We start from the raw sequence: 13,049 nt of genomic DNA on the forward strand, positions 1-13,049 counted from the left end.
GGATACAAAATACCGTTGAACCATGTGCTAATGGGTGGTCCGCATATGCCAATCGGTAACTACTCACACATGGATGTGAAATTGAAAATGATATATTATACTTTATATGTACTTATTAGGCAATAGGAAGATGAAAATACTCTCAAGAAAACACTAGGTAGGGCCATGGATAATGTCCCTATCTCTCTCCATGAGTACGCTACTCCCATTGGGGATGATTCATCTTCCCCAATTCATTTGATTGAGAGAGATGCAGCCCTTACCGTTCTCCTTGCAACTAGCAAGTTTGATGAGGATGTTGGCAAGCAGCCCAAGGGTCCTTCTTCATCTACAAGTGGTGGATCAAGTCCATCAATGAGTGGTGGAGGAGATGACATAAACCTAGTCCTGGAGCCTGAGGAGGACACTATTAACCTAGCTGAGGAGCAAGTTGAAAGCGAGGTCATCTTATCATCATATCCGACTTGTGCATATCCATCCTTTACCTATAATCTAGATGAGGTAGCAACCAAGCCACACCTTGCTTCAGTTGATCCGATTAGGATTGAGGATGAGGAATACCTTACCCTATTGGAAGTGATGGAAGAAAATGGTCTCCGAGAGGATGAGGTGCTATGTCAGCTCTCAAATGACACCTTTGATGATGTCATTGACTTTGATGCTCCAGTCAATCCAACAATTGATGAGAGTGCACTCTTTGATGACTCAAGCCTCACTGATCTGGAGGCAACAATCCAACGAACACAATTGAAGATGCTGCACTAGAGTACGACCTGTCCGATGAGGAGTTCATGAATTTGCAAAGGGAATTGTTTGGGGAGAGAGATGAAGAAGTTGGCATCTGTAGGGATACAATGTCCCACACTTGGCATCCCTTGCTAAAACCATAGAGCCCTTTTGAATTTTCCAACTCTGAAAGTCAAAGGTGGTTTGAAAACCATCATCTAGTTGACTCGCTAAAATGAGACTCTTGGTCAGCTTAGGCACATGTCTCACGTTTTTCAAAACAAATGCAGACCCATTTGCAAAAGAAAACTTTATGTCACCTGCTCCCACTGTGTCACATGCATAGTTATTTACAAGATGCACACAACAACCTGTCTTTCCACTATCATAAGTGGAGAACCATTCCCTATGGGGTGTAACATGGAATGAAGCACTGGAATCCAAAATCCAATCCTGGGAATATGCATCATCTAAAGTGGTAAGCAACTCTATAGGTAGACTAAAAATGAAGAGAATGTCATTGTCACTATCATCAGTGATGACTGCATTGATCTCCTCGATCTACACTTTTCCTTTGTCCTCCCTTAGACTCTCTTCCTTATTATTTGCACCCTAATTTGCATTCTTTTTCTTATCCATTTGCTCTCTTTTCAGCTTGTAGCAATCCTTTTTCATGTGGCCCTTCTTGCTACAATGGTAACACTCAATGTTTCATGTCCTAGATTTTCTACGAGACTTCTCTCTTTCTTGGGACTTCCCCCTGAACTGTGATCTGCCCCTTTGCACATTTAAGGATGCATCCTACTTGTTGCCATCCATACACTTATGTCTACTCTCCTTGACCAATACGCTACCCACAACATCATCAAACTTCAGTACTCCACCGGGTACAGAGTTACTTATAGGCTGTACGGAAGGTATCCCATGAGGATGGCAATGAAGAGGAATATTGCCTTAGTCTTTGCATCAAAATTCATCTTCTTAGCCTGAAGCTAGTTGAAAATAATATTGAATTCATGGTTTATTGTTTGCTTGGGTGGGTGTAGCCATTTTTGGTGAGGTTCAGGGACTTTTTTGTATATGGGTATCTTGCATGACCCATAACTTATGCATTGCTCAACAAAATTCGGCAAACTTTGTCTTCAAGTTGTAGTACACATTCCAAACTTGAACATGAGAGCAAAAAATTATGGAATAAGGATTTGGAATGAGACCGCTAAAGCATTACAAGTGCTATGTTGCATGTGAAGCATGCATCCTGAAGACTATAAGATATAGCAATTTATTCAAAAACATTAAAATTTTGTTCTATACATACATGCAACCAAGTAATCATTCTAAAATACACTGTGAGCTTCTCCTCAACCCAAGGACACACCTAGAGAGTATCTCTCTTGTGACTTTTAACATTTCTGTGATACACGTGGGATTAAGAGGGAGCTCATGTCCCCTCATACTCTAGAGCAAAATCTAGTTGCAACAATCATTGAGGCATCTTAAAAGCACGAGAAGACTCAAAACTGATGAAAACCAAAGGAACCTTCTGCCTAAAACAAGACCATACAACTAAGTTGATATTAGTAAAGGCACCATGGGTGTTGACAAAAGCAAAAGAGACCTAGGTGAAGAGTGTTATCATGGATATGAAAACCTCTCTAAGCATATGAATGGAAAACTAAGTGGTCTAAAGTCACAGATTAACACAAAATGATACAGGTAACATTATTTCCACTTTATTTTAAAACATTTTTGTAACTCTTTTTTCAAATTTACTGACACATGATGGTTACTATAGTATGTACTTCCAATTACTTTGTGGGGATGTAGTACTAAAGATGTGTTGGATGCCATCAATAAGCACAATGCTATCAACCCAAACTCTAGGCATGTCTGGCATGAGTTGTACAAGAATCTCCATAAATTAAATGTAAAAGGTTGACTCTTGCACTAGCCAGCCTTCTACCATGCATCCTTCTTGTCTAGCTTTTTTGTCTTACATACCATTTCAACACCTTCATAAACCAATCCAAGAAAAACATCCACCAGCTATGCAAAGTTCCTACATATGCCACTTCATCTCCTAAGTGCATGAGTAGATGCAATTGGATATCATGAAACTTGTTGGGAAATTCCTTTTCAATCAAACAAATGGCTTTGATGGCAAGAATCCTCATTTCTAAAAAAGATGATTTTTAAATCTCATTTGATGATATCCACTTGCATTTATCCATCGGTTTAGTGATGGAACTAACTTTTGCAATGAGAATGGAAATTTGACATATATTTGTAGACCCACTAACATACCTTACAAATTCACCTTTTGTCTTTACAATTGTGGAGAAATGGTGAAATGGATCAAAAAATATCAAGAAGAAAGAGCTAAAAGAGAGGAGGATAGAAAATCCTAGCAAAGGACCAATAGAGGTAGGAAGCATCCCTCATAGTTATAAAAATTGCCTACTGATTGGTTAGCGTATGCTCTCAAAAGATGGAAGTCAAAGAGGGGAGATTGTCACTATAGAGAATCATGTTGCTTTTATTTAAATTCATTTACAACTTTATGCATATGCTAAGGAGAATCCATTACCTTTGAACTATCATACGTTCAATGCAATGTGGGCATATGGTAATCACAATCAACTAAAGAAAATCGATGTAAGGTGCAAACATTTTACCGAGGAGTTATGGCCAACATTTTGCAAGATAGTAGAGCTATTGCAAGGGATACAAGTCTCATCGTAGGCAAATTGAATTATGTTGGAACCATACAAGATATTTTGCATAGTGAATTTTAGAAAGTTCCAAGTATTTGTATTGGATATGAAATGGTTCAAAGTTGTATGCAAAAGTGCTCAAGCTACAACCATGACCTATCCAAGTGGTTCTTTTGCCATTGATTCAATAAAAAAATTGGGATGACCTTACTGACACATTCATTCACATTCATTCTACCTATGCAATGCAAGCAAGTAAGCATTTTTTCTTATATGGATATCGTTTTTGCTTCAACTTCATTAGACCGTGCATGAACATATCATGGAATTTTGTCTTAGGTGGTCTTTCAACCCGATCGAGTGGACAAGAAGTGTTGGTTTGTGATTCAAGTTGCACCTAGAAATCGACATATATTTGAAGATATGGAAGTAGAGAATGAAATGGAAGATTAAGAAATAGATGTGTTGGAAGCTAATGCTTCCAATACTCCTTCTACAAGAGTTTTGAAACATGAGGATAGTTTGAGTTCCTCAAAGGGTTTCTAAAAACACTGATTTTGAAGACCGCAATCTACATGCTAAAGATGTGCAAATCTTGGCCATGGATGATCAAAAGGATGACCATCAATCTCACAATGAAGGTTCTAGCGAGGCTTAAATTGATTAAAAACTGGGGAGAACATTGATACAATATATTTTTGGCTACTACGAAAACATTTATATATTTGATTTCATTGTTGCAAGGTGAAGGGTGAAACCCCACATTGCCCAAATTTATCAATGCTTTTTTTAATGTTTTGTTTTATTTTGGAGGCTTGAGTGACTCTAATATCAATGTTTATATCGACATGTTTTTCCAAAGACTATAGTAATATCGATGCTAATATTGATGTTTTCTTCCAAAACTATAGTTATTGAGGGAAATTTTAATGTTACATCATTTTGGCACAAATATTGATGGATGTCTTTTTTACTAAAGATTTAAGTGTGACATGTCTTTGGGGGGAAGAGCAAGGCCTCGTTGATATTGTTGCATCCTATTGTGCTCTAATCTCCTCCTCATAGTAGTTAACTCTTTCTATTTTGGCCTCTTCATATCTCTGAATCCTAACTTATTTATCTTTTAGCATATTTTATGCTAGTATGTGTGTCAGAGATTGCGGCCATCTCCTTGTAGTGAATGTCTTATAACAATATAGAAAAATAACAAATTGATTGCTACTAACTTTTTAAAATGACTAGCAATGATGTATACATTGGATATTGATCACTGAGTTTCCTTAGCCATTTATGAGATTAAGGGGGACAATGTCTCTTGGTGATGTAAGGAATGATGTAGAGTAAGGAGATGGGACAATAGAGAGATACATGTTATAGTTTAGAGAATTGCGGATTGTTAGATTCTGTGATCTCATTAATTATGAAACTACAATGTATATATAGCCTATATAAGAGGATCCCTTCCTTATTATAATAAATTGGTGCTTATGTTCATGTTTATACTCTCTCTTACTCTCATACACATTCATATTCTGCCCTCCATAGCCATTTGTTCCTTTTTTCTCTATATCCATAGAGTGACATTCTACCCTACAATGCTACCTTCTAGCTTTCTTTCTCTTAATATCTACCATGAGAAATGTTGCTTCTATGAAATTTGAGCTACTATCACCTCCATTGATCTACAATTTCCCTTTTTCTATAACTAATTGAATGCCATCTCTTGTAGTGTATTATAGCGCGTATTATAGCTTTGTAACACTATACAACAATCCATCTACATCTTGTTTTCTATTCCATGTGTTGCCTTCTCTCAAATTTGTTTATAATTTGAATCATCTAGACCTTATTTTTAATGTGAGCCACACCTCAAGGATCTATAAAACCACATCTTGATCCTCTAAAGATTCTCTACATACTTTCAAGTTATGTATGCTATGCCTTTCACTTCTGCATTCTATGTTATTGATAGTTATTGCTCCCTTTACATACTTGTTGCAATTTCTCTCATGCTGCTATTTCTATTGCCTTGCTCTCATAGCTATCTATAGTTCTCCTCTTATAACTTTGAAGTATAGCCCAACTACACATGTGATATCAGCTATAGCACACGTTATTTTCACGCTTCTATATGCTACCACCTTGTCTCCCTTTCCATGGCCTCTACAAACTAGTACATTGCTCCTAAAACCTATTGTTTTGCAGCTTTAAACTACTACATTGCCTCTATAGACTGTCATTACTTCTAAAACCTATTGTTTGTGTCTTTGAGCTACTACATTACCTGAGACCTCTAGAACCTATCATGCATAAGTATGGGATATTGCTTTGCTATGATATTAGCTATAGTTTTGAGCGACGACATTGCTTCTACATTGTTTGGCACTTTGAGCTACTACATTGACTCTATAATCTGTCATTTGCAACTATGATATATTGCTTTGTTATGATTTCATACATAGAATAACTAATTTTCAATTATGAGCTACTTCTCTAGGCTACCAACTTGTCTCTAGTACTCTTAAGCCTCTAGAAACTACTATATTGCTTCTAAAACTTGTTGTTTATATCTCTGACCTGCTACATTGCCTTTATAGTCTGCCATTTGCAACTATGAGATATTGCTTTGCTTTTACAAGACAATATTTCTTTTGCTTAGATTTTGACTCCTTCTATGTAGCTATATATTGCTATTTTCTATTTCAATCTATCGCCTCAAAAATTTCATTGCAATAGCATTTCGGCATTGCTAATAGTTGTAACATTAGTGAGATTAATTTCTTACTATCTAATCTTCTTTGTGAAAGCATTAGGCACTACACTTGTGCTTCAAGACAAGAGGTAAGATTTTGCTTCACTATGGAATCAAAAGCTTACACTAACATGTTTAATGAATAGGGATATCATGTATGGTGAAACAACATATGGTTTGTCCCGATGAGGAAGGGGCTATGATCCATTGCAAAAAATTAGGACTAGAAACCAATCACATGGGAAAATAAATCGGAATGGGTTAAAAGATATGAGAAGATGTATGCCATCATAGGTCATAGATCTTAGACATCACATGACAAATGCACAAGATGCAGCTCAAGCTTGGGATACATTAGATAGAATCTTATTTTGTTGGAAAGGAAAAACTTCACAACGGTTATGCGAGGCCATTGCTTTTCTATAGATGTCCAATGGGGTATTTGCTCTTCATCAAGCGATGTGAATCAAGGTGCAATGATTATGTAGCATGAGAGCAAGGGGAAAAACACAACTTAAAAAGTGAATGATGAGTGCACACACACACACACACACACACACACACACACTTTTTATGTCCCCTTGCACCCCATTAAATAAAGAAGGGAGACAAGCAAGGAATACTAGATGATGGGATCTAGGAGGGATACACAATCTCAAATACAGATAGGAGCAATGCCCTTTGATATGGAGTGCAGCTGAAACGGGGGGCATAGTTAATGGAAAATAAACATTGGTAAGTAATTTCATATCTGGATGGAAATGACATATTATTCATTACAAGTAAAATTGACCCCTTTACTAGATGATGATTACTAGAGAAGGAGGTTATAAAAGGAGGTCTAATTTTAGTAATAAGACCCCTATGGCTCTAGGGGGGATATATTATGAACTAGAAAGGAATAGTAAGAGAAATGGGAGCCGAGATAGAGATCCCATTTGATTATGGATGGGCCCCTTTATTTAATATCACACCTATCGATGGATGGACAAAGGAACATTACAATTAAGATGATTATACCAAGGAACCCATTGAAAATCCACCTTCCTAGGAACCCATTGAAAATACACCTTCGATTCATTTGAACACTGGGTTATTCAAACATGAACACAGAAAATCTTGGGCTATAGGCTTTGGATACGGGGGAAATATGCAGACCTAGGGCTAATTGGGAAGTGGTGTGCAAGTGAATATAGTATTATTGATTTTGAAAAAGGGGAGGGGTAAAATGGATGGAGAATGTTGGATAAATTGGAAATTATGGACAGCCAAGGGAATGAATATAGAGTACTCCGCTGGATATTGATAGGCAATGTGTGGTTTGAAGATGGACTAGTGGGGAACCTTCCGATACCACCACCTTATTGGTGGAAATCCCTCGAACCGCTGGGTAAAAAGGAGTATACTAGGATTTAAAGGTATGCCTAAGGGGTATGGCAACGTACCCATACAAGAGGAATGCACAAGGACATGATATGGAGAAATGGGTGTACTGGCACTTGCATTGAAGGCAGAGGGTATGAGCCAGTATGGCTATTCCTTAGTGGCAAAGGAGTGTAGAGACTTGGAATTATGAGCTCCATGCCTTGCAGAGAGGAGGAGACTATGTTCGTTCAATGACACAACTTGAGGAGATTTGGATGCCTCAGAATCCGTGGGAGCCTTGAATAAACAACGCTTGGCATGAGGTTCGGTGGAGATATCTATAGCAGCCATCAAGTAGAGCTATTGAGCTCGAGCTATCCAGACTGACGACCTCGAGGAGCAAACCCTAACAAGATGCAGACCAGTAAATGAACGAGGAGACCCGCTCACGCCTCCCTCCCTTGGGGATATGGACAATACCGAGGTGAGACGTTAGGTATTATTTACCTTCCATACGAGGCTTTACTCTGAGTCACTTCCTCGAGCTCCATCTGCAAGGGAGAGGTAACATTGTTCAGTAAACCCAAGTGCTAGCTAAAGAGCATGAGGAAGGGTCAAAGGAGATGCATGGCCATAGTCCATGTGCAGAAGTGTTGCTACTCATGCCACCATATCCTCATACTCACTACGCAGAGATAGGAGTCATGACTATATGCACTCACATGGCCAAGTGACCTCATGGAGAATCGTTCGTAGTAGCTAGGGTCTCATCCACGATTCCTTAGTATGCACTCGCTTTCCTTGTGGAGCTCTTAACATGAGTTTCCCTCCCTGAGCCACATTGGAATGGGATCATAGTGAGGAAAGGCAAAACATAGACATTTTTACAATAGAGCTCGGGCCTCATCACATTGGTTAAGCTGTGGAGCAATATTATCGCATATGACCACAACGTAGAAAGCATGCACATCGGCAAGGATAGAGCCCACCACCTTGAGCCCTTGCACAAGAACAATGCTTGATAAGGGTATGGGCAAGAGGGTCATTCTATGAGTACGTGATAGTAGGATCGGAGATATCGAGGCTCGATGCCCTGCATAGTTTTACACGGACTATGTTTGTCCCATTTTCATTGATGGGTGATCTACTATATGAGTCCTAGTTCTCATCCCTTACCATAGGTAGACAAGGGATGGAAAGCTCACGGCCGAGATCTACAAATGAAGTGCTGATAGAGTAACCATATACCCATGCGAGAATCATGCCGCAGCCTTTCCCTGCGTCATTTTGTTATTTCGATTACGTGAAGCAAATATGTCTATTGGACAGATACTATCAATGAGGGTAACATAGTGATCTGCTACATCATTTCGTGGCTATATCTTCCTTTCTGGAAGTTTGATTCGAATGACTCCACCATCTTTACTAATCTGAGCGTTGGGATATACATTAGAATATCATGTCTCTTCCACTGCTTCTCGAAGAAGTGTGCTTGCAAATTGCCTCTAGGAATGCCTAGCGCATTTTCAATCATGCTTTGAGTGATGGTAATCTTTTGACCTTGACAAACTATTTGTCCCTCCTTCACGTTCACCTCCTGTACCAACCTGGTGAAGTTGCTGCTGAGAGCATCCAAATTGGGCTTTTGAAGAGCGAGTGAGGAGCTCTCAGATGCACAATTTCAAGATCAGGGGAGGAGAGGCTCTCGCACTGTGCCGCAGAGGGGAAGGAAAGATTGTGTGAGGAGCTCCCGGACTATGCAGGGTCCATTACAAGAGGGGATAGAACTCGTAGGAAGAGTGCAAGGGAGATCGAAACAATCAAGAGGGATAGAAGATGGAACAGTGAAGGAAATGGAGCAGTGGAGGCTTAAGTTTGCAGTCCCGAGTGCAAGGGAGAAAAAAAAGTTGAGAGGGATAGAAGACGAAATAGTTAAGGGAATGGAATAGCAGAGGCTTACCTATTGAGGGGTATTTAGGCACCTAGGCTAAGTCAAAGTCATGTGGAAGTTAGAAGGTCACAAGTAGTATACATGAGTGGCAGTTACAAAGAACCATAGTGGGCAATTATAACTTCTTTTGGGATCTTCTTTGTAAAGGTTCTTGATATGTAACAATCAGACTGCTGTCTGACAGGATTCAACCTGCATATTCCCTTTTGGCAAGCTCAAGGCTGATCCTATGTAGATCTAGAGGACAATTATGTTGTAGTTCCAATATTGAAGATTGTTCTTGCTTAAAGTTGTATTTGGATTACTCTTCGCCTTTCCGACTGTGTGTATGCTTGTGCTTGCTTCATGTTAATGGTTGGAAAGGCATAGTTTTGAATTGTTCAGAGTTGAATGCACCCTGAACAATTCAAAAGGCCTTGGCATTGAGGCAAATGGAAGAACGTGAAGAGAATGATGCTGCTGGAAAAAGAAATGTAGATGCTAAGTTGCTCCGTTGGAAAGACTTGAAGACTATTGCAAAGGGTACATTCCTTCCCAAAACTCATTTTCTTCCACACTTCGCAGGGCAAGATCACATTCATGCCCAACAGCTTCCACTTTTGCCTTGAACTTTTTTGGGGATCCATGCTTCCTCACCTTGACAAACGTCTGATTGGCTACTGATGCGTTGTCCATAAATTACAAAACTTAACCCAGTGATTTCTCGCCGAGGCTTGTTTTGCCAAGGAAGAAAATAATTAGGACTAGTTGACATAGTAAACGCCTTCACAACGGAATCCACAGCAAGTTCAATAGCAGCAAAAGAATCTGTCACTGATCGTTCACAGGGGCGATCTTAACTTCTTTGGAAGAACCCCCGTGGACTAAAGGGGAGAATAGATCAACGCAAAGATCGGAGCAGAGGAGAGATGAAAAGAGGCAACAAGCAAGCAAAGTGCTTGCACGTTGCTTGATCAAAGGTCAGCAACAACAGAGGAGAGGTGAAACGCGGCAACAATCAAGCAGAAGTGCTTGCTTGATGAAAGATCAGCAGCAGCAACAGAGGCAAAGATGACCGTGCAAAAACACAGTGGGGAGCAGCACAGATAGCAATGCGTGGAGAACAACGGGGAGTAGCACCAAGCAATTGTGCCAAACAGCTATAGCTCAAATAGCAGGAGAACGAGAACAGCGTGAGCATCGCTACAGAGAAAATCCAACGACATAGCATGCGACATGAAAAACTATAGCAACTCTCAAGAAAGGAAGAGTTAGAGGTAAGCGGGTGAAAAGCGAACGATGACAACATAGAAGAGAAAGGAGAGTTTCCTAGAGGAGCTGCGATTGTCTGAGGCTTTGGAACGTGCTTGAAGACAATTAATCCAGAGAGGATTTAGCCTCCTCCCATTGTGAGGTCTGAATTCTCAAGCCAATAAAGTGGTCACAGAACAAGGAATCAATGGTGCGCCAGCTGTCAAAGCACAATTCTCTTCCTACCTGCGTAGCTTCTCCAATGCAAAGCTTCTCTTTGCTTGTTCCAAATCACCACATTTACCATACATAGTGATAAGGACAGTGCTTACAACAATGTTTGATTCACGTCCACAACCTGTGATGTTGGCGTGTATTCATTTTCCTTTTCCTCTAGTCGCTTGATTGGAAGAGAGAAGGCTGATGAAGGACACGTTGGTTGGCATCACTACTTCCTACTACATTTGATCAAAGATGTGTGTCACTTCCTCAAGCATCCCATGATGCGTATATGCTGCAATCATAAGAACAGATTTCACAGATGCAATTTGTAAAACAATTTCTCACAGATGCATTTTGTAAAACAATTTCTCAGCAGCATCAAGCTTGCTACGCTTCTCATACAGCAGTCCCCACAACAACATCTGACTAAAATTCACCACCTGAGATACAAGCGTGCAACCGCATCCCCTCTACAAGGTGATGGTGGAGGAGCTTGCCATCATCTAAAGACTTCACTACTGGAAGGGGGATATTGTGGTTTGAAGATTTGGGTCTGGCTTGTCATTCAAGGAAGGCACCCTTTTTGAGTTGGGCACTTCCCACCTTGTAGATTAATACACTTGGGGTGAGACTAACTTCGCTGAAGGCAGCCACCACGAAATTCGTAATGGAGGCGGATCTCATGCTCTCTTTGGATACTAAGGTGATGAGGATATAAGCAATGACGAAAGGGCTACAGAGAAGCTCCAAATTCAAAATAATGAAGAAGAGAACAACAAAGAAAAGAAGTCAGATCCAAATAAGGCTGAAGACCAATTGTTTGATGATGAAGAGAATGAGATATTGAGGTTTCTTCTTTCTTTTGGGCATAATCAGATTACTGACCAGTTTGCACAAAATGGTGAGGGCTTTAAAGGTCCAATTGCCTCGGAAAAGTCAAATCAAATGCAACCAACAATGTTGACAAAAATTCAGATTTCAAATGGCAAAATGCAAATGAATTCAGCTCAGTTATTGGGTGAAGAAAATGATGTGGACAATGTTCCAAATGAAACACCCTTTGAGGTGGTTTCACAAACAGGATACTTAGATTTGAAGGATGATATGTCCAAAATGTTTTATGATGCTTTTACTAATTTGAAGAAGAATTCTTTGATGCAAGTGATGACATTATGCAATCAGATTTTGTTTTACAATCAGATTCCCTTGTTGGCAAAGATCCAGTTGTTTGGGAGGACTTAAGTGCAAAAGCACAAACTGAAAAATTCAAAGACAAATGCAAACAAAGATGATGCTGATGTTTATGTTGATGATTATGCTGATATTTATGCAATGCAAAGGATGACAGATGAGGATAAATGGAAGAGCTTAGCCCGAAGCCGAAAGAGCCCAAAAGGGAGCTGAAACAGCCTCGAGGAGTTTCCTAATCACCTCTACTTCATACCAAAAGTATTCCCACACTTGGCAAGTGTTCAAGGGCCCAAAATACAGCAAATGCAAGCTTGGGGAAAGGAAAAATGACAAACAAAAACTCAACAAACAGTTCCAACATGTTTCAGGTAGTCTGATGGGGTCGGATGCATTTTGAAGGTTGGAAACGGTCTAAAAGATGGATGTTCAGTATGATCTCAGTAAAACAAAGTTCTAAAAGTTTAAAGATGTTTGTTGTGATCTTTAATTCAGCATGTGGTGATCAAACAGTATGACAATTCAATTGCAGCCCAATGATAGCCTGACTATCTATTCTCTTATTTGTGACGCATTTTTCAAAATCCGACTAGATAGCATATTCTTGAATTATATCAACTTTATGGTTGTGTTTTTGGATACTATAATTGGAAAGATTTTGAGAATTAGATTGGAGTCCAACAGTAGTCCGATGACAATCCAACTGTGGCAAAATCTAGTAAAAAATCATAATTCAGCGAAGGGATTAAAGCTCATTCAAAATTTAGTATTCCTATGGTTTGATCAAAGACAAATGCAAATAGTTCAAAGAAAAATGAAGGATTTCTTTGAATACTTGACAATGATACATGTTGCGGATGTTGGATCTTCATCGACCTATTTCTTTTTGCTAGATCGAAGC

The sequence above is a fragment of the Dipteris shenzhenensis genome, chromosome 8 (genome assembly GCF_047967505.1).
Source record: "Dipteris shenzhenensis isolate YYH24624 ecotype China chromosome 8, Dip_SZ_1.0, whole genome shotgun sequence".
Lineage (NCBI taxonomy): Eukaryota > Viridiplantae > Streptophyta > Polypodiopsida > Gleicheniales > Dipteridaceae > Dipteris > Dipteris shenzhenensis.